Genomic DNA, 26,300 nt, shown 5'->3' on the forward strand with positions numbered 1-26,300 from the left:
ATATTGGTCCAGACATAACAAATTAAGAAAAGAACAATAAAAAAAGTTTAAATTAAAAAAATGTATGGCTGATTTCATAATTATGAAGTTATGTCCCTTATCACTCAACATAAAAATAGAGGGAATGTTTAAAATATATCTATATATATTAGGGCTGTCGATTTATCATGCTAATTCAGTGCGATTAATTTTATAAAAAATATACGCAATTAATCGCAATGTCCCTGGACCGTAATAATGAAGATTTCTGAGAAATGCAAGCTTGTGGTACAACCTGTTTACTCCAGAGGGCAGTAAGTGAAACTTCAGCTGTGTGGCAACTTGCATTTTATACAGTGAAGAAAACAACCTCCAGCAGCAACAACACAAACATGCGTTACGTTCTTGCGTTCAAAACACTTGATGGAGCGCAAATTCGAACTAAGGGATCTCAAGCTGTGTTCTAAGTATTAAACTATATTTAACTTGACACAGTGACCTAAAAATGTATGTTTATGACACAACGCACCCGAGACGCTGCACAAGCATGTCTGGCGCAGATGTACATTGACGGGTCCTTAAACAAGACCTCGTAATAAATCTCGAACTGACTGACAAATTCACTTGTGATATGGATTGCTGAGAACTGTATGCCAATGATAGTCTTAGGATCAATAATATGGTAGTAAACAATCCATTGTATTCTAAAGTCGCTTTTTGTATTGTCTTATCAACGATTAACTTTTCTGCCACAAGAATGTAATGCATTTTAATTATCTGAATATTTTTTATTTTATATATATATATATCATCATCAAGAAGGCATTTCTGTCCACAGAATTGCCGCTCACTTGATGTTTTTTTGTTTTTGGCACCATTTGGAGTAAATTCCCAGGGGATCAGCAGTTACAGAAATACTCAAACAAGCCTGTCTGGCCTAAACAATCATCCATGTGATTATCTAATCAGCCAATCATGTGGCAGCAGTGCAGTACATAAAATCATATACGGGTCAGCTTCAGTTAATATTTACAACCAAAAAATGTGATCTCAGTGATTTGGACCGTGGCATGATTGTTGGTGCCAGATGGACTGGTTTGAGTATTTCTGTAACTGCTGATCTCCTGGGATTTTCTCACACAACAGTCTCTAGAATTTACTCTGAATGGTTCGAACTGACAAAGTCTACGGAAACTCAGATAACCGCTCTGTACAATTTATGGCAAGAAGAAAATCATCTCAATGATATTCTGAGATGCATGTTAATGCTGTTTTGGCGGCACAAGGGGGAACTACACAATATTAGGTAGGTGGTTTTAATGTTGTGGCTGATCGGTGTATATACAGTCTAAAAACTGCAAGTAGGGACAAGAGAATGAAATACTGTAAGATGTGAACATGACGAGTTCTCCTGGAGAATGACATGTGGATTAGACAGTCTTTGCAGACTCTCTGTGGACATGATGAAGTTAAGAAGTCATGTCAGAAGTTAAACTGTGCTGCTCGCCTCAAAGGCAGGAACTGACTTCCTCTGGCTGCTGCTTTTTCTCCAATCTAAAGAGCCAAACACAATATACACAATTACAATGTATATTCATAATTGATCACAGAGAGATACTTTTCTTAAGATCCTAAATGAAATCTGTGGATTTAACATTAATAATTTGTTTTGATTTGTTATGGTTCTTGGAGAGGATGCAAGATGGAAAAAAAAACAAAGCACCTTTGAAATATCAAACAAATGTGGTGGAGTGGTTTTCATTTGTTTGTTTATTTTTTATCCCCCTACTTCTGAAGCAAAGCCTCCCTCTTGATACAAACAACAGGCCTCTCATATGTCTTCCATGAGACAGTAATTAATATCTAATCAAAGTCAACACTCTCCAACGCACAAAGAACTATTAAATATGTAATCAAAGAGAACACTCCACATGCCACAAAGGAAACCACGCCCCTCTTTTGCATGCCTTTGCTGTCATGGAAATGCAATAATTTCTGCCTCATTAGAATTTTTTTTCTGGCTTAATTAGACTGCTTTTCCAGTTTATTTTAAGTTTTTTGACAATAACATTAACTATCAGATTTTAAAGTTAGAAACATGGAGGTAAGCCATGTGTACGTATTTGCATGGAGACCTGCCATAGCAGGAAATAAATGTATATTTAAACTGATATTCACAAAACTATCAACCTGTGATATGAGTGTTACCTCACCTGAGAGACCAAGCTTCTTACAGCAGGAGTTGCAGGTGTGCTTAAGAACAAAGCTCTGGATTGCATCATCACCCAAATTGGCAGGTCCAAACGCCTTCTCTCCACAGGAGCTACAACAGGAGCTAAATTTACTAAGTTGCAGAGTAAACAATAGTGATGACAAATAAAATGTGTGCTTTTCAAGAAACAAACTTTAAAAACATTTTTAGCAAATTGTCCTCTTTACACCTGGTATTAATCCCTCGTGTGATCTGATCACAAGGGACCAGCAGAGATAGACCTGATAGGTCTGAAGTGAAAAATGAAGTGAGGTATCTCACACTTAGGGAATGCCTCAGGTGTGACCGACTGCAGAAGCTACATTTTTCAAAAAACAACGTTTTGCACCATCTGCAGCAAGGAGCACTTATTCACTTTTTAACAACAACAACAACAACAATAAAAATAAAATAAAAAACTTCAGACATCAAAAGCATTAAGCAGTGGTCCATGGAGGAAACCAGCACTTTACTTGCGATAGGATCTTCTATGATCTAAGATAAATTAGAGAGCTCCAACCAGCCAGCTAACCGGGGCATTGAACTCAGTGACAGTCATGGTTTGCGTGTCCTCTACAGCTGATTTTGGCAAGTTATTACATGAACTAAATTTGTAAGCTTTCCTTACCCACATTTTGTGCATTGTTTTTGTTCAGTAAGGGGATTTTTGGCCAGCTACTCTGGCCCAAGAACCAGTACCATTTCTGGTTCTTGGGCCACAGTGCCGGAGTCTAACCCCACATGGGATGGCAAAATGGTGGATAAATAGACATTACCATAGAAAAAGCTCTGCTTTTATCCAGGAGGACTTGAAGAAACCACAGCACATCTGACACCAAACACAAGAACATGACAATCTGTCTGTCCGCACACCAGGGTTCAAATACTCTCAATTTGTGGTTGTACACTTGAACGTACAGAGGCTGCCCTCACGCTCTGAATCGTTTCAATCACTCTAGGGGGAAGGCTAGAAATGCCAAAGTTCAGTGTCTCTCTGGAGAGCTAATCTTAGAGGGAGTGGTGAAATATCTCCCCCATGCTTGGGAGAGGAGATATCTGCGCAGCGGCCATTGCTGGTCGCAAAGCAGCTGGACTGTTTCCTTTACCCACAATTTCCCTGGTAAATATGGGGTGATCCGAATCAATAAATGACCGAACTTCCTCACTCTCTGCAACATCGGCCCGATGAGGCTCAGTGGGGGGAACATGTATAGCAGTTAGTTTGGCCATGGGTGTGCTAATGCATCCACACCAAATGGGGCATTGTCCCCCACCAGGAAGAACATTGTACTTTTTTTGCGCAATACAAAGAGATCTATGGCAACCCATATAAATCTCTGCCAAATTAGATTCAGCACTTGAGGACGGAGACTCCATTCCTCATACAGTGGATTCCCTCTGGATAGCAAATCCATCCCAGTGTTCAACACCTCTAGGACAAGCATCATGCATAAAGACAAGAGCTTACTACTGCGCCATACAATCAGCTTCTCTGCCAGACAATTTATATAAGCAATCACTGTTGTATTGTCCGTCCAAACAATCATGTGATGATTCCGGAGGACATGTACAAAATGTCTCGGAACTATGAACAGTGTCAAAATCTCTGGAAAATGTATGTTCCACCAGTGTAGGAGACTAAACTCCCCTCACTGCTCTGCCCTTGAACACAGCTCCCCCGCCTGTGACTGATGTGTTTGTCGTCACCACCTTGCACAACAATATAGGGCCCAGCGGGCTCCCCCTCCGGAGAAAAGACAGATTTTCCAATGTCGGGAGACTGCTCATACACCTCGGCGAGGCATTCACTCTGCGACTGAGCCGGCGTCCGACACTCTAGGTGTCGCTGTACAGTGCTACAATTCCCTCAATCGCAGCAATCCCAAGGGAATGACTGCTACTGTCAAGGCCAATAAACCCAGCAGCTGACGACACATCCTGAGGGAGACTTGAGGAGATATTCCTACTGAGTGAGACATCTCCCATTAAGGGGGAACATCCCCAATTCCCCGATATATTGTACATCAAGCCTATAGAAACCTTTGACAGGCACTCGGTGGGAAAAAAAACCCTTCTCTTCTGGGTCTTGGTCGAGAAAGATGAGCAATGATGGCAACCCTCGGGACTGGACAGCACGGCCCGGGCGTGTTTAGCGCCAAATGACTTAACATTGGCATAAACAGCTAAAAGTATTTAAATAATACTATAAATGCACTGACAAAACTTAATCAAATCATTAATCGCACTTCATTATATATAGCATCAAATTAAATCACTCTGAATTTGCAAAAAAACGCTTTTCATTCAAATGAAAAAAACATATAAATCATGAATTTAATCGATTCGTTTTCAACCCAAAGTTTCAAATATTTTGAACACGATGCAAAAGCCGCATATAATACTTTTATTACGTTTGTTTCTTTTTTAAAGTGAGACAATGTCCACTGCCATTGTATTGAGAAGACGGGCCCTGATTTTTCTTAAAACACCTCCTTTTGTGTTGTGCATGAAAAAAGAAAGTCATACAGGGTTGAAACAACAAGAGGGTAAAGAATTTGGGTGAACTATTTCTTTAATACCAGATGTGAATAGGGTCACTTGTGTGCTAATGTACTTGAAAAAGAGGGGTCATGCATACCCATGATCATCAACCCTGATCAATGAGGGGTCAGTGAGGTCCACTCCCACACCTTTAGCGGAAGATAAAAACATATCAGCGCATTTGACTTAATGGCCATTCATGTTCTTCTCTAAATTCAACCACTGGCCATCTGAGCGCCAGTGCAGCAAGGAGACATCTAGAAACCTGCACGTACACGTTTAGAGATACACTCATGTACAAATAGTCAGTGTAAATAGGGTGACCAGACGTCCCTGTTTTACGGGGACAGCCCCGGTTTTTGGCGGTCTGTCCCTGACTGGAGCTGTCCCCGGAATATCCCTGTTTTTACTGTGCATCCAAAACAGTCCGCAAAGTGAAAATACATTGCAAGAAAGCCCATGTTGAAGACCACCGGCAATAAGGTTAGTCATTTGCTGTTTATTTTGTCCAACAGAGGGGGCTGCTCGCTATAGCAGCTTTAAGTCATTCGTCTTCCTTTATTGATTACTTGTTCGGCAGATTTGCCATTAAGAACTGGACCAGGGAACAAGCGCAAATGAAAAGATTCATCATCAACATTAACAGCTTCGAGGTGAGGCACATACTAGCTATGTTATAAAGAAGTTACATTGTTATGTATTATATCAAATTAATGCATTTAAAATAAGAATACAACATTAATAACATGGAAAAATAAATGAAATGTATAATGAAGTATCGGCAAAGAACAACAATAAATGTAAGTCAGCACATTACAGCATAGATTACATTGCGCCTTACTGGGAAACAAGTAACTGAAAAGAAGCATCATAATGCATAAGAATTGATTAAAATAAAAGGTATAATTAAGAAAAATAAGTCCATAGGATATACTATATGAGATAACTGATATAAACAGTTAGGTGAAATAGTGTAATAATAATAATGACTATTATTATTATGCAATATTTAATATATATATATATATATATATATATATATATATATATATATATATATATATATATATATATATATATATATATATATATATATTAATATATGTCATGACTACAAAGTGAAAAAAATCCCCAACAATGAGGCATCTAAGGCATTCAGAAATTAATTTCAGGTGCTGAGGGAAATGGAAGTCAAGAGAGCTCATTTCTTTTGAAATTCCATTTGCCAGCAAGCAGGTTTGCAGCCTACCTTCTTACTTTTAGGAAAGTGCCAGGCAAAGGTGAAGGAAAAGAGGAGAAGGAATTTTTGGAAGGAAGCCAGGTGGAGTGATGCAAAGAGTATGACCAAGGGGCAAGGGACCCTGTGCTGTGGAGTCAGCTGCAATTGTTCCTATATACAACCATTGTTTATATGTTTCAGTTCACTTTTAGGCCACAGTGTAATTTACTGTATACAGTGCAGAAAAGAATGATCAGATAAGTAAAGCGAAATTTCAAAGATATATTTATTTACCATTTAACTAGAAATGCCCCCATTTTTCATTTAAGAAATCTGGTCACCTTATTCTAAAATCAATGCTGACCTAGGACTGTATGGCACACTGCTGGGTTTAACTTGGTTAAATCTCTGCATGAGTTTCTGTGCTGCTCTCTGTTGTTGGCTCTCCTACAGGTTTGAGGGAAATTAGTCAATAAAGTACATGATAACAGAAAGGAAAAAGTTATTAAACATTCTGTAAGCTATTTCAGCCTTTTTACTAACTACTGCCATTGATCTAACTTCAACCACACACATCATCCATCACTTACAGCACCTTAAATGTTTGTAATGTCATGTAACTTCTACACCTAATGCATTGACGTATCATGATGAATCAATCTGACAATGAAAATTCAATGCATTAAATATAGAATTTAATAACAGATTACAATATACAGTAATTACTTTAATATTATCCAAAGTATTACAGTACATCACTTATTATACAAAATAAAAATTTACTAATTTTCAGTTGTATAATTCAGATCCCGAATCTACTTCCTCCAGTTATATTTGTAACATTTGTCTTTTCATTATTTAAAAAAAAAATTTTTACCAAACAATCAAATTGAATCATATTGAACCAAATCATGCCAAAATTGCAAATTCCATGATTAATTGCATAATATTTTAAAGAATAGTAATCAGAACTAATTGTCAGAGCAAATATTTACACCCCTGCTATTCAGAATTAAAATCAAAGTGAAAAGAATTTACCCGTAGACAGAGATGAAGGGAAGTGCTGCTCGGGAACACTTTCTGCCAGATGCGGACCACCTCTGGCCTGAAGGCCTTCATCACATACACTGAGCCCAGTTTCAATACATCGCCCTCAGCCCAGGTACACACCACCTTGGTGGCCCTCCGCAGACCCCCATCCAGCACCTCCTGGTGAGCTAATGGCTGAAGAACAGCTGTACGCCCGTGCTGAAGCCAGGTGGAGATGCTGGAGGACTGGTCTCCATGTGAGGACCCTTCTTCTGTCTCCTCCAGTGTATAAATACAGACCTCAACACCACCTGAATGAATAGCAGAGGACATCGACATCTTACATACTAGATTAATAAGACTAGATCTATGATATTATATAAAATGTAGATCAATACAAAAAATTGCATTTATTATGTAAGGGATCATATACACTCAGCTGGTCATTTTCACAAAATAAAGCCTGACAGGGTTCGTCAGGATGCAAAGCGGAGGGGTCTTTTATCTTTCTAAAGCATTTTATTTTGCAAAACTGACCAGCTGACTATACATTATCCCACAAATTACATGGCTATCCTCTAAATAGGTAAATAAATGAAGTTAAATCCATCCATCCATTTTCTATAGCCGTTTCTTCAATGTCACAGGCAGTGCTGGAGCATATCTCGGGGAAGGCAAGGAAACACCCTGTGCAGGTGGCCAGTCCATCACAGGGCTCGGAAGTTAAATATTAAGTTGAAATTATTGTATTATGTGAGAGGAAACAAACAAACCCACAGAGTGCCATGTTCAGCAGAGAGACATAAAATTAGCAGTGTAGGTATGAAATTAGTTGCCAGGGACAACAGTCAATTATACAGTTTAGCTGTAATTATACAAAAACATCTGACCGCATGAAGCAGCATTTGACCAATAAGAATCATGTATTCTAGAGAGCTGTGTAATAAAATATGCTATCTTGTAACGAACCCCGCTCCTTCGGTTCGCCCCGCTCCCTCGAGCTCACACGCTCGTTCTGCTCCCTCGAGCTCACATGCTCGTTCATAAATCTCTCCCCTCGGGCTCAAATGCCCGCTCCCAATCGCCAGAGTATTGAATACACCTGCACTCGTCTCAATCACCACATCATCGTATACACCTGCACTCGCCTCTATAAATACACAGTCTCATTAGGTTGTTCCTTTCCATTGCTAGAATTATAAAACAAACATATCCAAAAGAGAACAAAAGCCACATTAATACAAAGTTGTTACAAAATGTTTCAGATTAGAAAAGTCCAGTTATGACTCACCTGAGTAGTACTGGCCTAAATCTTCTGTCTGTTTGAATGTAGAGCTCCTTACTTACATCAAACATATAAAAAACATTAGCACAGATATTTCCTTTCCTAATCAAACATATCCAATTTCATAACAGAATAGTTAAGTAATGGTAAATAGTATAAGTCACTCACCCTCTGGCATCAAACTGCATACCCTATGAAAGGTGGAAAAGATTTAAAGTTAGCAAGGCAAATGCTGTCTAAAACTTTTCCTGTGGTCAATTAAAATGTCTCAAATCAAAACACTTACGAGGGTCTTTGACTGATAGACCTGGTCCAGCTGCTGAGCACTGACTGACCGGGACTCACCGTGTTCTGAGGAGAGACCATGACATTCAGCCATTAAATGTCTGACAAAACAGGAAAGAATTAATGAAATCACATTCATGACATGGGCATTACAGGTAAACTTACCAGCCATGATGGTGCCAATTTTGTTAAATCTACTTGGTCAACGTCTAAAAAACAACAATTAAATTTTTCCACAGAAGACCAAAAAATGACGAACACAAAATTCTGTCTGTCTGTCTATCTATCTGTCTGTCTGTCTGTCTGTCTGTCTATCTATCTATCTATCTGGCAACTGGAGTGGTGGTGGCATAAAGGGCTAAAGCTGAGAACTGGTAAAAATAATGTTGCTGGTTGGTTCCTACAGCCACCACCATTGTGTCCTTGAGCAAAGCACTTCACTCCAGATTCCTCCGGGGGGATTGTCCCTGTAATAAGTGCACTGTAATAACTTTGGATAAAAGCATCTGCCAAATGCATAAATGTAAATATCTGCCTATCTATCTGGCAACTGGAGTGGTGGTGGCATAGTGGGCTAAAGTACAGAACTGGTAAGCAGAATATCTATCTATCTGCATACAAAAGAAATGCACTCCTTGTTTACCTGTATTGAGAAAAAATGCCCCAACTCTTTGTATGACGTATGCCATTTGCAATATAGTTGTTGTAAATGTGTAATACGGATGAAGAATTACATACTCAGTTGGGTGAGACTGACAGAGGTTCTGAATCGGCGATCAAGGGAGCCCTTTACTTTTCTCTTCACTTTCCTGCGTGGGTCAAAGTAATGCATGGATCCTCGCATTTCATCTAGTTTTACCTATAATGAGAGAACATTTGACCACATAACCATGACCTTAACGGAAGACGACCAGTAGGGTTGTGAAATTTCCAAAAGACCATTTAGAAATAAATAAATAGCAGGTTTAGTCACATTCTCAGAGGTTCCTGATCTGGACTTTATGGACTTTCTTCCAAACAACCTTTGTCTCTTAAAGATCTTAGATAACCCTACAAACACATACACAAACTGTTTATTAGACAGAATATAAAGTTGGCACTCATTTAGAATGTGGTTTATAACATGTATCCATACCACTTCTCTGCTCATGGCCATGGAGGGGAGGCGAAAGTGTCCATCTAGCTGTATGTTCTGATGTTTCTGTGTCAGGCGTGGCCATATTCTCCACACTGGCAGACAGCGAGTGGCTCTGCTCAAAATCAAAGGTACATTTCCTGCCGAAAACTTCTTGCGCTCGAGCAAAACGACCACCAACATCGAGTCTAAGGAATGCTGGGTTTCTAATGCCCACTGCTCGATCTCCATCTCTCTGGGTGTCAGAGAGCAGGAAGGTGTGACTAGAGGCTCTGGATATCGTGTGAAAATCATCCTCAACATCCTCCATGGACTCTTCATGTCTGGGGGGAAGTTGGAGGTCCCTCATCAAAGGCATGGTAGGAGAACTGGTGCGTGATGGTTCCCCTGATCCATACATTGCCTTGTCCCTCCACCCAGCATATAGGTAAGGTAAAGATCCACGTGAGATGCGACAGTCCATTGATACACCTTCTCTTGAATCACCGCGTTGAAGAGGCCACCTAAAACCATCATCTTCTTCCTTTGGGTTTCCCATCATGGACTTGCCACTGAACTCAAAGAGTCCAGCACTGGCACCTGGTGGCACCTCCTGAGAAGGTCGCTGCCTCCAATGGCCCAAGCCTCGGAGCAGGGAAGGGGGAGTGCTGCGGTAGTGTTTTGGGGAAGGAAGGGCCTGGCTGGGCGCGACACTTCCACCAAAGCGTAGCCAGCAGCTATGGGACAATTGCTCATGGCAGCATGTAATTGGCTGGCTCTGACCAAGGCGGGCCACCTCTTGCTGTTGATTGTCTGAGGCGGAGAGGAAGTTAAGAGTGTCCACTGCCAGAGCGGACAAGTCCTGCAATTGACCCAAGTCATTGTCCAAAGTGCGCATCTTGTCCTGGATAATATTAACCTTCTCTGCAATGTCAGCTAATATTCCAGCCATCTCCTCAGCCCTAGAAACAAACATCGAACAAACAATTACAGTTTATTCCATATATTTGAGAGATAATAGATAAACCAAATGAACAATTCAAATTGAAAAATCACATGTATATTTTTAGGGCAGTTTATCACTTTTATTTGATATTGTAAAATATAAAATGTATAATAAAATATAGAACATTTTATCAAATCAGTTACATGATATGTTGAAAAATGACTCAAATTTTCATAGCGACTAATCACAAATAATCACATTTATCAATATTTGCTAAAAAAAAAAAAATATCCTAAAATGAAGATAATTCAAAGACATTATTATTGTGGTAGAAGAGAAAGGCGTTGAATAGACATTACAAAAGGTGGCCATATCAGTCACAATATTTTACTTTATTTTCATATCATTGAACATAAGCTATTTTGCAATCAAGCTGATGGGTTTGCATAGACTAATCGACTATAACTAATGTAGACGCTGTCAGCCTGAAGTCAACTAGTCGCTTTCTACATGATTTAAAAAAACACGTCTGTGTGAAATACAGCAGGCAGCGGATTTCCGAAAGGTAGGATGGCAAGGGAAGACTCATTCATATTAATGAGGAAAGTTCTACCTGACTTGTGAGGGTTAGGTTTTCCTGACAAATATTACTGAATCGTCGAATTAGTTACCACTTTAATTATGAATATAAATGACTCCTCCCATGCCATTCTCAGTTTCAAAAACTTGCCAGCAGGTGTGAAGGCTGAAGTGGCTCAAATATATTTTGATAAAGATGACAGATGCTACAGTAACCTCCAATATATGCAAAGTATCCTTTAAATATAACAGACCAGTGCTATGCATAATCATTTAAAAAGGCACCTGTTTGTGCTAGTTAGTGATTTTCAACATAATCAGCTCAACTTTGTGTGTTTGGACATCTGACCTGGCTGCTGTTCACTCCTTCAAGTGTGTGATTCTGCGACAATTAGAAAAGTTGGAGTACGATGACATTATGGAATGCATCCCCCATGATGTCATGACAAGTTGAATTCCACTCGACTAATGGGATTGAGTAGTCGACTATTGAAAATCAGTAGTCCTGGAATACCTACGAGTTGGTCAATTTGACTGAGGTAGCTTTTTTAGTTGTTGATCTAACATGCGTCAGATGGACATTTTTGGCCGTTGCATTATGTCTCGTGCAAAACTGCAAAAAAAATGTATCGCATTATTTATCTATAATTAATTGTATTTCACTAATATATTAATTTATGTACAGGTATATATATCATTTCAAATGACTGACTTTGAGCATGTTTACATGCACATACACCGATTATACTTAATAAGCCAACAACGTTTGTGGAGCTATAAATGCAATTAACAGATTTCCTTTATCGGTGTAAGGTCATAAACCACATAAGAATAAACCAACAGACACATTAAGACTTTTGCCATTTACCCCGATTTCATGTTGCAAGTACAGTAAACACCTTTACCTGGATTATCCAATGTACGCAAGTGTTGTGCGCATGCCTCTTCACAGTTTGACGTCAAAAGCAGAGAATAACTCAATTTTGCAAAAAAATCACATATGAGGTCTGTGAGATGCACTCACTTGTCAGCTACACAGCGTATCCTGTTGATTTCGCTACTGTTTTGACTCTCCTTTTTGTCTCTGAAAAATCCAGCGACACGCTTCTCTTCAAACTCATGCAACTTCTTCAGATCATCAGGGGCCAACAGTAATTCTGTAAACACACAAACAACACATTTACCCAAGTGGTAACATCCTGTATATAAGATTCCATTTAAAAGAGTCTTAAAGGGTTATTTCATCCAAAAGTGAAAATTCTGCCATGATTTTATTATCCTCATGTCGTTCCAAATCAATATGACTTTCTTTCTGCAGTGGAACACAAGAGGAAAGATTTTAAAGTATGTTGACTGATTCAGTGAAAGTTAATGTGGACTGAGGGTTGATTCTGCCTTACATCTCCTTTTGTATTCCACGGAAGAAAGAATGTCATATGGGTTTATAACAACAAGATGACAGAATTACATTTTTGGGCAGACCATCAAAGTTACAGTAATAGAAATATCTCACACATATGCACACAAACTTACTAAGACCAGTTCTCCCATGTTTAGAAGCTTTTCTGTGCCTATGCCACATTGAGCTGAGACACATGGTCATGTGACTGAGCAGGATGAGAGGGGGTGGCAGCCACGGTTTCTCCCGATAGGTCATGATGTAACGATAGTGGTTGTATTTCCACAGTTTACGAGAGATGGAGCTCATGTCAAAATAAACATTGCTGTGACGTGAATAAGACAAAGTAGGTTAAACAAATGGCAAAGCAAACAATAATCTAGAGTACATCAACATCCACTTCAGAAAGGCTCTTCCAATCTAGATGTCATGCGGTTTATTAGCTGGGGTTAAGAACTGAGAACAGGCTTGTTTTTCTTTTTCTTTTTTCAAAATACTGGAACAGTTTGATTTTCATGACTTTCTGTTCTGTTAACTGTTCTCGCACGTGCAATTTTCGCCCATGCGTATCGAACACCGTACTAAAATACTCTGATAGTGTTTCCTGCAGCACAATTCAGCAGCAGCACATTTCTTCAACAGCACTGCCCTCTACTGAATATTCAGTGTGAAACAGCATGTCCAGTGTTCAGATTCCTGAACAAATGAATGAGCCGGCACTGTCGAAGCTACAGCGCAAAGCACTCACCGTGCCTAGCATTGACCCATTCCCAAAATAATTTGTGTGTTTTAGTATAGTATGTGTTTTTAGTGAATCGAAAACTCATACATCAGTCAGAGAGGTCACTGAATTAATCTAATAGCCTACTGAAGCACAAGTTATGAATATCCAAAATGCTAAATTAAATAAGAACTGTTGAAGTTTCACAAGTACAACATTAGGCTACATAACGCAGTCTAAACTCTGCAACGGTTATTGTGTGGTGCTGTGTTTTGTTTTGTTTTGTTTAATGTTGGAACTGTGAGACGTCAATAAGGAAGTGCAGTTACTAACAGGTTGTCCATATGACAATGTGCAGTGAAAGATACACATGAGTTTTGATGTAACCAGTGGAACAGTATAATAATAATAATGTTATCACTTTTCTTGTTTGCTCAGAATTCGTATTTAATATATGGGTAGGATCAATTATTTGGATTACATTCATGCCTCAAAAATATGCAAACATGCCTTTTACAAGAATTATATTACATTTATTTTTGATTTGTTATATCTGCTCTGTAGAAATCTGAAATGGTCTCATTTGGCAACATACTACTGAGGGCATTTCTTATTTCCAAATAATTCTTCCTCAAAAGTACTGAAAGAATCATTAAGTGGAATCAGAACTGGAATTGTTAAATTCCTTACGATTCCCATCCATAATATTAGCACACATCCAACAACTCTACACATCTAATTAAACATCAGGAGACAGAATAATGGAAGAGACTGACACTTAGTGTAAGCCTTGTTTAAAGATGAAGATTTAAGATTTAAAGGTGCGTACTTGAAGAAAGCAATGAGCAAATTGACCATGATAATGTACTGAACAAAAAGGTAGACAGCCTGCAGGAAGGGGGTAAGGAAGGCTCCAGGGACACAGGTTTCAGGTTCATTACAGGCTGTCAAAAACACAAGAGACACTCACAATGGAATAAAAATGGCTTAAAAAGATCCATAAAAGTAGTACTGATGATAATAAAATTGTGGTGAAAAAAGAAAAAACTAAACAAAACTAAATGAAAAAACATTGTGGTGGTGTTTATGATCACTCAATAATAGTAATAAATAATAATAAGGCTGATGAGGCATGGTAATTTGTGGTTATTTATTTGACCATTCATAATCTGTGTAATAAGATTAACTCACTGGTGTGGGAAATTCTGTTTTTTAATCAAACTCACCATCAATCTTAGGGGCGTACACTTCTCCAAAAATCATCCAGTAGGGTTCGAAGACCACATCTCTGAGCAGTCTCCAGGATGAATCCTCTTTAGGTGACAAGATAGACTTCCTGGACGTACCAAAACTGACCAGCACAATTGCCATTATGACCATGATATAGAACATGTTGCTCATCTGTGGGAGAAAGAAATAGACAAAGGAAATGACCTAAAAAAATTGTAATTGTGATTAGTATTCTTAACACAAGAAGAGTACACGTTTATTGCATTTCTCATGTTGCACGCATGTAAGCATGTCATTATTTACACATACGTTGCAATTACACACCATTTTGGTGATCATGGTCAGGTAGGGTCCTGCATGCTGATTGACAGCAAACAGGTCCAGGAGCCTGACAGACCAGAAGATAAAATCCAAAGAGTAGACAATGTGCCCAGCTAGGCGTGTTTCTTGGAAACACCGGAGGGTGACCCCAACCAGGAACAGGAGGATGCCCATGAAGTCATTGATATTCCAGTACTCACTGAACCACACCTTCAGTTTCTTACTGAACTTTCTGGGCTCCAAAACCCACACCTAGAAAAACACATGGAACCCACTGTCATCAGAGAACGTTTAATGTAATATGCATAATGAATATGTAAAGTATTATTATTGTTGAATGTATTGTTTTAAATAAATGAAAATGTAATTTCTTTTTGTTAATGAAGACATTAAATTTTATTTAAAACAAAATATAATTTTGTAATTGTAGTCTAAATATAATAACTTTTGAAAATAATTAAATATCTTCACCAGACTGTTTGAACAACTGTCTTTTGTTATTTCATTATGTTTACTGGACTTTTGATGATTTTAAGTGATAAATGAAAACTATTTATGGCATTACTTTTGAAAAAAATCCTCACAACGTAACATATGTCACAAGTGCCTAAAACATTTGCACAATACTGTATGTTCAAAATGTGTCTGTTTTTGACTGTAATTCCTCTCCACATCAGTACAATCAGGCCCAGCTCCACAGAACTTGGCCGACCTTGAGAATTACACCTACAACCACCCCTCCAACAGTTCGGCCCACCCAGCGGGTCCTATGGCCCACCTTAAATCTTAGAGTTAGAACTAGGCCTGAGTGCAATGAATAAAAATGATGTAGATACAGGCTAGAAGCTTCAGATAATATTCACAAACATACATCACAATTTTTTTATCTCAGTCATTTTACTGTGGCATGATTGTTGGGCTGGTTTGAGCAGAGTTGCCTCTAAAATATTTTGATACTGGCAAACGTTTCTAGGAATGAAAAAGTTTGCCGGACAAATTGGAAAAAAATCCTGTCATCTCATTTCGTTGTTTATTTTGCAGTGTAAACATAATGGACTATGCATAATAATGCGATACAGGCTAATTTATGCCACATTCAATTAGATGAACTTTTGTTCATTATAACTGCTTTTTCATAAAAATAAATCAATGAATAAAAAACGCTGTCATGTAATTTAGCGTCTAATTTTAAAAAAAACATTCAACAATAGGGCAAAACTAAACTAAACAGCAATTTGCCACATATATTTTTTTTTTATAAATAAAAATTAAAATAACAAATAATTTGGTTATGTCATATAATTTCTCTTGGATAATTTCCTTGGCTCTTTATTTTTAAAACTATTTGCGTCCGATTTTTCTTAGCACAAAAGATCTTTGCTACCAAAGTGAAGTCAAATGTGTCCAGTGTTTCTCTACAACTTGAGATGCACATAACCCTGGTATCCTTCTCTCCAGAAGACAGCAACGCAAGGTTTTAATGTGATTCTGAAGTGAGAAGCTTCACTGCGGACAAGATGGGAATAACACAGTCTGCTTATGTTAGTGTGCGGGATAGTCACGGATTAAGACTCCGCAAGCTTCAGGAAAGTTTAAACCTCCATGGCAGTGAAGCACTGTTATCAATGCATGGTGTCACACTGTACACTTGTGGCATCAATTAAAGGGGCTACTGACACATCATGTTAATATTTTAACCAGACATTGTGTCTGACAATATTTGAATTTGTTGGACATTAGGATATTTTAATGGACAAAAAAACAGTAATTACCGGCTAACGGAGACCCTAGGTTTGATATCCTGGGATTTAGATGTAACTCAGAATGGTGCCAAAAATGGTGCTCACTTTCAGTGAGTGGCAGTTCTGTAGTATACATACTATTTACAGAAAAATAGTAAGTAGTATGTTAGCATGCTGTTCCGACCATAGTCAAAGCTATCTTAAATGAACAACATACATTATTCTCATTATGATGTAGACAATGCATCTGGTTTATAGAAAGAAGACAGACCTTCACTGGGGTATGGATGTGACTGTACATGGCTCTGAATCTCTTCCGTGTATATGTGCTTCGGTAAGCTCCACCAATCAGGTATTCAATAACCATTCCAACGTCAATCAAAGAGATCTTATAACTCACAGGAAGGCGAGTCTATGCAAACAGTCAGAAATGTTTGAGGAAACTAATGAATTCACAAGGCAGAACAGTTTTTCCTTTGTTTCAACTTAGTGTATTACCCTCAACAAACCTGTTTGGCATCCTCAATGATGTGTCGTAGGAAATTATCCGGGGAGCCTTTTTGCTGGAATAAACACATTGATTATAAACAGGACAAGAGATATTAGCTTGTATCAGAGACAAAAGCTTCATGTAAGTGGTGAACGGTCATTACTATGTTGTAGAGTTGTTCCAGACGAGACATAGTCAGGAAGCAGCTCATGGTCATGCCATTCTCAATCAGCAGCTTCACAAAACTGACACGATCCATCAGCAGTGCATCCAGCATGGTCTGCTCAAGAGAGCCCACCTACAATATCCAGTGATATACAGGTATTATACAAGACCACTCTTAAATTTTCGTTTTTTTTTTTTTTTTACTATTAATTCTCCTCCCTGCCCAGTATGTGCCGTTATGCACAAAGAAAGGGAATCGCCAAAAAATAATTTGAAAGTGGAGATTTATAGTAAAAATTTACTAAAATATTGATTTGTTTCTCAACCACACCTATCATATTGCTCATATGGATAAAATGTATGCTGCCTTTATAAACCTTTTGGACCTTCAATGTTCTGGCCACCATTTACTTGCATTGTATAAGCCTACAGAGCTAAGAATTATTCTAAATACCTTTGTTTGTGTTCAGCATAAGAGAGAAAGTCATACACATCTGTGAATGCATGAGGGTGAGTAAATGATGAGAGAATCTTCATTTTTGGGTGAGCTATCCCTTTAATAGGTAAAATGCATCATTACTGGCTGTTTTATCATCAATGGGTTTTTGTACCTGCCATTGCCGTCCATACACTAGAATGTGGTCCTTTGCGATATCAGCTCTGTCCCAGGCCAATGTGATATTAAGCTGCTCTTCAGGAGAAGATCTGGTGCCTGCATGCATCAACGTTCAGGGAACAGATCATTGATTAAACAAAAAGGGAACACATTGTAAAAACATGATTTCCTGGCTCTTTTGTACTTTCAGACACACTTTAACATTTACAAATGTATAGTTCCCTCCCCCATTTCACCCAGACCATTTGCTGAAACTAAGGTGTAAATAATAGCTCATTCAGAAATCTTTGTGGATCTTGTAACATTCTAACCATGAGTAACATATTTACATAAACACATGCCTACATGTACACATATATACCTATTCAGTTTTCAGCAACTTGTTCTGCAGTGATGAATGAGTGTAAACAATGCCACTACATAGTTAGTCAATCATAATAGAGGTAATTTAAATATAGAGGTCATAAGGGTGCAGCACAAAGATATAGATAATGGTCACATAAACCTAAATAACTACATTATGGGTGCAAAAAATCTTGACAAACATTACAACTGAAATACCTAATACAAGAGAAGAATTTGGTTCTTTTAACATTTAAATAATTTCATAGCAACATTCTATACAGTACCTCTCAGTGATGTAGTCAGAATAGCAACATCTGCCTCCTGAAGGTCCTCAGATTCAGAGTCAAAAATGCTGATCTAATATATAAAAAGTTATTTTCAGAGATAGAACCTCAATAAAATTTTAAGCCAAATGTAAAAGGCTTTAAAAGACAGCACATAAAAATTCATTTTACCCAACATAGATGGCCAGCATTAAAACTAGTGGTACTGCGGTTGTCATTTTCAATATAGCCAGCAGTTATTTATTTTGTTTGGTATTAGTATAAAACTATCAGTATACCATGCCAATATATAAATGCATGTAACTCTAAAAGACACCCAGAGGAAATTCCTTCTCTTAACATGCCTTTAGCATTTCATCTTCACATGAGTGATTCATACTCAAAGATTCTGAGTGCCTGGGGACCAAATTAATCCCTTGTACTTGATTAATATGGAAATATGCTTCATGGGCCATCATTCCAATTATTCTGTTCTCTCTCAATTTAGAAGCTTGGAGATGTGGGATGGGTGTGGTGAACTACAACATTCCGTTTGATGGAGGCTTAGCATCAGAGCATTCGGCGTAGTGACAGAGACAGTTACACAGCAGGCATCTGATCACAAAAACAACCACTGTTTACTGCCAAGTAGGAGGAGAGAGGAAAAGACTAGAGAGAGATAGCTAGAGAGAGACAGGAAGAGAAAAATAAACCACAAACACATGTACAAACACAAAAAGGGATTTGAATATATTGTACAGGGTTTAGAACTTTGAGGACAACAAATTTTGCTAACAAGTGAGGAGTTCAAGATTAAATTAGGATGATATTTCCTTAACTGGTGAATAGAATCTGTAAGTAAACTTCTTGAACTATCGCTATCACTTGAGAGTGGTTAAACCAAGGAAGGGGATGTTGCAATGTTGAACATGTGGTAAATTACTGAGTAACATCCAATAAATACTACTTTCAACACCTTAAAATGTTTCTTAAATGGGTCAGAGCTCATGGACTGTGAAGAACATATAATTAAGGCAGTCATTTGCATTAGTATATCAGTCATATCAAGTTAAATGGTTAAGTTTCTCTAGTTAAGGTAATTTAACTTACAGCCTCTCTGTATTCCATGCATTCCATGAGTATGTCGAGGAGCTCAATGGCTTCTGGTCTCCCTACACAAAACATCTCTTGAATCCGCGACAAGATATCCACTTTAGACTACACAACTAAATAAAATACCGATATAAAATACCTATATAAAGTGCACGTGGAAACATGTGCAAAAAGTACGGGACAGTACAAGAAATTTCTAACAATGAACAGGACAATAGGCACAGTGAGAGAAAACATAAACATAACATACTATGAGATAGTGTTCTATGCACATAGCATTTATTTAGGTAGCAGACAGTTATAAAGTGACAGTAATTAAAGTGCAACTCGGACACGTGTGTGTCAAGTAATCTGTAATAAATAAATAAAAATGTTATGTAATAATAACCCAAATTATTTCATATCATTAAAAAATGTGTATTGTAAATAATATAATGATATATTCTTAAAATAATTGTTTAAGAAATAAAATAATACAAATGCAGACGGGGTAACAACAAAAAAACCCTTGGTGTCCCCTTCAAAAATTTCACTTGAGAATTGTTATGTTTATTGTCCCCCCCCCAACATTTTGATGAAATTTTCGCCCCTGGCCACATATAAGTTGTTAACCATTATTATATTATAAGAATTTTTATATCACTGGATATAAAAATGTTATGCTAAATTTTGTATTTTCTTTTAAAAACCGAATTAATGCAGAGTGCATCTTTTTGCTTTCATAATGTTCTTTTGGGTGTTTCATTTCGAGGTGCCAAAACATATTGCTTGTATTACGAGTCATTATCGACATCATGCAACACACTTTCTGCTCTGTATCGGATTTTGTAAACCCACACCACAGATGTCACACCTGTTTTAATAACCCGATCCTCTTCGTTTTCATGACTTGTTTGGTAGTCGTCCCGTTCTGTGGAGTTGTCTTTCTCCATTAGGGTTTTAACTGGGTCAAAAATAATTGAGTAGCACGAGTGATCCGGCTCTGTGTTCTCCTGTCTGTGGAGCACAAATACAGGAAGCCTGCTAGATTTGTGCATACTTGCAAGCTCCAGAGATAGTATGTGCCACATTCACGTGAAATAATGATGTGTGCTTCAGATGAGAAGCATATTTAGTCCTTCTGTATGTCATTGAATTTTCTTGGGCAGCTGCAGAAATAATTGAAATGACAGAAAAACCCATGTTTTTTCAATTCTCTCAGTCTCAAGTGAAGTCCTGCCCACCGATAAGCCCACATGGAAATTTACATATTACGATATGCACGATATGGCAAAATCTCTATCGAATGAGTCTTTATATCCTTACCACGATATATATCGTTATATCGCCCCAGCCATATTTATGACCATAAAACAATGAGAAGCATCATGAATCTCACCTGAACACCAGATTAGACCATTACATCACTCAAACATTGCCAAATTAAACAAATTCATAAATGTCCTACACCAAGGTGAGAGGAGGTGAGACACACCTGTCAGCAGCTGTCTGTTTGTGTACTAAGGCAAGGAGGTCAGCTGCTCTGCCTGTTCCTTCAAATACCAGCACAGGCACAGGAGAAGCTCTACGCGCATACTCCAGGACTACAGAGAGGACCGAAGGACCTCCCTCTACTACAACACACACCAAAGGCACATGCTGAGGCAACCCTAAAATAAACACATGCAAATAAGTTACTTAAACAAAGACTGAATTCAACATATACCTTTCACTTGAAATAAAATGATTACAAATCTAGGAAAGTTCCTCTAAGAGACAGATTTAAATGCACACAGTTTACACAGGCCTACTATATACACACATACTATAGACACTTACTAGGGTGGAACTTCTGCAGATGTATGTACCTCTCCAGTCTCTTCCTCAGGTCTATCTGACAGCCTGATTTACCAGTAGTGCCATCATCAACTAAGAGGAAGTGTGAATGCATGCCATTGAGACTGGCACATTTACTTAGAGGATTACCAAGAGCCTGGTAGTGTCTCAGAACCTGATATAGGATAATAAACCATCATTATGTTGCTCACAAGGAATCTTTAATGCCCTTAAGTATAATGATGAATGCCTAGTTCACTCACTCCAATTCAGTACATACAGTGGGTACGGAAAGTATTCAGACCCCCTTAAATTTTTCACTCTTTGTTATATTGCAGCCATTTGCTAAAATCATTTAAGTTCATTAAGTTTTCCTCATTAGCACCCCATATTGACAGAAAAACACAGAATTGTTGACATTTTTGCACATTTATTAAAAAAGAAAAACTGAAATATCACATGGTCCCAAGTATTCAGACCCTTTGATCAGTATTTAGTAGAAGCACCCTTTTGATCTAATACAGCCATGAGTCTTTTTGTGAAAGATGCAACAAGTTTTTCACATCTGGATTTGGGTATCCTCCTTGCAGATCCTCTCCAGTTCTGTCAGGTTGGATGGTAAACGTTGGTGGACAGCCATTTTCAGGTCTCTCCAGAGATACTCAATTGGGTTTAAGTCAGGGCTCTGGCTGGGCCATTCAAGAACAGTCACAGAGTTGTTGTGAAGCCACTCCTTCGTTATTTTAGTGGTGTGCTTAGGGTCATTGTCTTGTTGGAAGGTGAACCTTCGGCCCAGTCTGAGGTCCAGAGCACTCTGGAGAAGGTTTTCATCCAGGATATCCCTGTACTTGGCCGCATTCATCTTTCCCTCGATTGCAACCAGTCGTCCTGTCCCTGCAGCTGAAAAACACCCCCACAGCATGGTGCTGCCACCACCATGCTTCACTGTTGAGACTGTATTGGACAGGTGATGAGCAGTGCCTGGTTTTCTCAACACATACCGCTTAGAATTAAGGCCAAAAAGTTCTATCTTGGTCTCATCAGACCAGAGAATCTTATTTATCACCATCTTGGAGTCCTTCAGGTGTTTTTTAGCAAACTTTCATGTGTCTTGCACTGAGGAGAGGCTTCCGTTGGGCCACTCTGCCATAAAGCCCCGACTGGTGGATGGCTGCAGTGATGGTTGACTTACTACAACTTTCTCCCATCTCCCGACTGCATCTCTGGAGCTCAGCCACAGTGATCTTTGGTTTCTACTTTACCTCTCTCACCAAGGCTCTTCTCCCCCGATAGCTCAGTTTGGCCGGACGGCCAGCTCTAGGAAGGGTTCTGGTCGTCCCAAACGTCTTCCATTTAAGGATTATGGAGGCCACTGTGCTCTTATGAACATTAAGGGCAGCAGAAATGTTTTTGTAACCTTGGCCAGATCTGTGCCTTGCCACAATTCTGTCTCTGAGCTCTTCAGGCAGTTCCTTTGACCTCATGATTCTCATTTGCTCTGACATGCACTGTGAGCTGTACATTTGAAAAGTTCAAATGATTTCCTATATGCCTGATATATGTATCCTGGAACTCCATACGTCCATATAGTTTAAGGTAAGTACAAAATTACTTTCATCTTTTTTTCCATACAATAAAAGTGCATGGTGACTGAGGCTAATATTGGGCCTAACATCTCCTTTTGTGTTCCATGGAAGAAAAATCATATGGGTTTGGACCTGTATGAGGGTAAGTAGAGTAAATTATTAAAAAATTTTACATTTTGGGTGTAACATCCCTTTAACTGCATTCCACAGACACCCATGTACACCCAGAACTACAAACCTGTATTTATCCCGTCAGTGAGTATCCATGCTCCAGTGCTCTCTGCAGCTTTGATGAGCCCAATGCTGAAGGCCTGGCAAACCCGTGGAGACAGGGTGAAGTTATCTGTCCCTCCGTGCACTGAGATCACCAGCTTTGGCATTTCCATGAGCCATTCTCTCAGCATCAGCTGGAGAAGGTGCTCTGGTGGTGTGTCACAGGAAAGGCGCACATACTACAGAGAGAAGAGCATTTTACAACAAACTGCAGAGCTGGCTAATGATTATCTCATATGAAGTAAAACACAATGGGTTTACCCATGGTGCTATACATTCTACATTATGGAGGTTCTCAATTGGAGGGTTGTAGGTCTGCTCTGATAGGGTCGCAGACAGCAGGGAAAAAACAATGCTAAATGCATATCATTCATTGTAACTATATAATAATCCATAGTTAGGATAGCAAACTTAATATGCTTAATAAGCTAATAAACTTTTAAAAAGGAGGCAAAAAAAGCTTCCCATTCTTTTACTGTTGATGTCAAAGGCTGCACGTCCAATTAAACTCTTGTTAGAAGCAAGCCAAAAACCATAAACAAAGCTAAGAGTATGCAAGGTCAAAGAAAATTACCCATATTTAATTTTGGGTTCACTTGCAGTGATAATTTTATTTAATATTATGTTAATATTAGTAATATTACAACATTTCTATGTTTTATCTTCAGGACAATTTAGTTTACTTTTTTTCTTTCTCTCTCTCACCTTTTCTCCCCAATTTGGAATGCCCAATTCCCAATGCGCTCTAAGTCCTCATGGTGGCATAGTAACTCGCCTCAGCCTGGGTGGCAGAGGATGAAGAACGTCAATCCGCGCATGTTATCAAGTGGCATGAGTGTAGTGTGTGTGGAGGCTTCACGCTATTCCAGTGAGAGCAAGAACCATGGTATGGCAACAACGAGGAAGTTAACCCAACGTGACTCTACCCACCTTAGCAACCTGGCCAATTTGTTGCTTAGGAAGCCTGACTGCAGCCACTTTTGTTTACTTTTAAACTTTTTGGTACTGTGTTTTGTTATAACTAAATATCCCATGTAAAATATGTCTGAAACATCTGAAACACATCTACAAGCATTCTTAGACTTTGTGTACACCAACCTGTGCACGGCACGTACGCTTTGTGTTTCCCTGGAAGTCCAGCGATCCGAAAGTATCAGTTGGGCTGACACTGGTGTGTCACGCCACTGACCACTCTTCCTCACCAGAGGCACCAGGGCCATGACCCAGGAGGCCTGAGTAGGGACCCACATGCTCCCCGACCAGCCTCCCACAACAACATCTGAGTAAGGAGAGGTAAGAAGAGCCAAGCCAAATGAGCCAAGAATGGGGATTATGAGACTATTTTAAAGATATTTATAGTCAAAACAGAGCTTCTATGTATTAGAACAAATTAAAAAAAATTGAAATGCATATTTGCGGAAATAAGAAGAGGATGCACAGTGTGTACTGATGGAAAACATAAACAATACCTAACTTAAGCTTTGGCATACTTGGCACACTGGGTAACACCTGCAAAATAGTAAAAACTGCCATGTTCATCCATGCATATGTATTTTATAACATGTATCATGAATAATGACACATTACTATAGCAGTGTAGAAATATAATGAAGCTTTTTAAAGCACACCTGTGATGATCACGTGAGGCTGGCAGAAATTTGACACACTCTCTCTTGTAAAAGGTGGCTTGGATCCAAGTCTTTCTAGACTGGTGGGAGATCCGTTGTATAAACAAAAAACCACAATACTAATAATTCGTATAACTACATTGGAAGTTTACTATAAACTAGAAGAGAAAGAGGTAGATAATCCAACAGCATACCATTTTCTTTTCTTAGAATCACTGTCACGCCATCAGTTGAGTGAGTCAGTCCTAAATATTTTCAGTCATTCCATTGCAGACCTTTGCCAAACCTAAAAACAATGAATTCGCGTGGGTTGGGAAACTAAGTATACATTCCTTTTGTTGGGTAAAATTATGGTACTCTAATGAGAAACACAAATTCCCAACTTCAAATACCGCCATCTAGCCGAAAACAAGAATTAATAGAAGAAGGGTGGAGGGTGTCCTTAAAAACAGTGGCTGAATCATAGGTTGACATCCTGCAACCATCTGAATAGACCTACTATATGAACATATCGCTCCGGCAATATAATGCATTTGGCGAAGAAGACTATGTGGAATTGTGTTGATATTACTCGGACTGAAACGCAAGTTTTAACATGCCTTAGAGAAAACCCTGTGGATATAACATTTCGTTTCATACATGAAGGCAAAAATTAAGTGAAACAGCATACGCTATTATTCTGCTATGTTCTCTATTTACCTGTGCAATGAAAACAGCCTCTTTTTCTCAGTCATGCTTTCCATAAAATTAGCGTATTTATAATTCGTGCAAGAGCTTCACTCATTGAGGAGATGCGATCGGCTAGGAAGTGGGTGGCCTTTAGTATATGATGCCAAGTGTCGAGTGTGGACACGCCACTGGAACTTTAACTGCAGAGTTTTGTTTTGTTCTGGGAAGGTCGTGCCTACTCAAGAGAAACAAATAGAAGTTGCATAACAAATACATTTAAGTTTTTCTTCCTGTATTGCTTTCGAAATGTTTTGAGATAAGATCTTTCTTTCTTATACTTAACATGTTTTATGGTTGTTTAGCGCATTTGTTTCATTGGCAACAGAGAGAAAAAGGAAAATAACGTGGTCGTCAATGGCTAACTAAAAACGCGCAGGCTGTTCAAGGCAGTCAAATAACGCTTAGTAAAAATACTAGGTACACGAGCAGACCGATGGCAGTTCCAGTGTGTCTGGGTGATGACTTCTAACAATGGGCTTAAAATTGTATCCCGGTTGATCATTTTTCCATAGTTTTTTTCTTCTGTATTGTACTTGAGGTTAAAGCACTTCTCCGATGTCTATTGCATGGATGGTCTTTTTTAATCACTAACATCCAGTCATAATCTTCATTACTTTCCACCAGAAGACTCTTAAT

At 38.6% G+C, this 26,300-nt stretch overlaps 1 pseudogene; it reads right to left on the bottom strand.

The window, feature by feature from the left end:
- Window position 1: 1 nt before the first annotated feature.
- Window positions 2–25,437, bottom strand: LOC127624889 (transient receptor potential cation channel subfamily M member 6-like; annotated as a pseudogene).
- Window positions 25,438–26,300: the final 863 nt, after the last annotated feature.

The sequence above is a fragment of the Xyrauchen texanus genome, chromosome 3 (genome assembly GCF_025860055.1).
Source record: "Xyrauchen texanus isolate HMW12.3.18 chromosome 3, RBS_HiC_50CHRs, whole genome shotgun sequence".
Taxonomy (NCBI): domain Eukaryota; kingdom Metazoa; phylum Chordata; class Actinopteri; order Cypriniformes; family Catostomidae; genus Xyrauchen; species Xyrauchen texanus.